The following is a 995-nucleotide window of genomic DNA, read 5'->3' on the forward strand; positions in this document are numbered from 1 at the left end:
ATTCTCCCACCCCCCCCAAACACCCCTCCCCTCTGTCCATCACCAAATTGTCCACTATATTTGTGAGTCTGTTTTTGATTAGTTTGTTCTTTTTATTCCTTAGATTCCGCATATAAGTGAAATCATATAGTGTTCATCTTTCCCTGTCTGACTTAAATAATTTCTAGGTCCATCAAAGCAATTTCTTTTCCCATCTCCTTCCTTTTAGTCTGTGTGTCTTTTAATCTGAAGTGAGCCTTTTGTATTTTTTCTTCTGAAAGAAGTCCTTCCAACATTTCCTGTAATACTGACTTGGTGGTGATAAATTCATTTAACTTCTTTTTGTCTGGGGAGCTCTTTATCTGTCCTTCAACTCTAAATTATAGCTTTGCTGGATAAAGTATCCTTGGTTGTAGATCCTGGGTCTTTGTCAATTCGAATATTTTGTGCCAAGAACTTCTGTCCTGCATAGTTTCTTTTGAGAAATCAGCTGCCACTCTTATGAGTGTTCCTTTATAAATAACTGTTTTTCCTCTCGCTGCTTTCAATATTCTTTCTTTGTATGTAACCTTTGGCATTTTAATTATGATGTGTCTTGGTGTGGGCCTCTTTGGATCCCTGATTGTTGGAATTCCTGGGGTTTTAGGTCCATTTTCTTCACCAGGTTAGGGAAGTTTTCCATCATTATTTCTTCAAATAGCTGTTCGACATCTTGATTTTCTTCAGTTACGCTGATCAGACGGATATTTGGACCCTTAATAGTGTCCCATATGCTCCTTAAATTATTTTTATAGTCTTGGCATCTCACGTCTTGCCATTCTTTTTGCGTGTCCTTGGCTTTCCTATCCTCTGGATAGGGCATTTGATCCTTTTCTTTATTCACTTTGTTTATTCCTTTGTTTATTCCATTTAATATAGTTCTCATCTCAGATAATGTGTTCTTCATTTCAGATTGGTTTCCCTTTATAAATTCCATTTCCATTTTTTTATGTTTTTTATCTCTTTGTTGAAGTTCT

This window comes from Pteropus vampyrus, unplaced genomic scaffold (assembly GCF_000151845.1).
Source record: "Pteropus vampyrus isolate Shadow unplaced genomic scaffold, Pvam_2.0 Scaffold752, whole genome shotgun sequence".
NCBI lineage: Eukaryota > Metazoa > Chordata > Mammalia > Chiroptera > Pteropodidae > Pteropus > Pteropus vampyrus.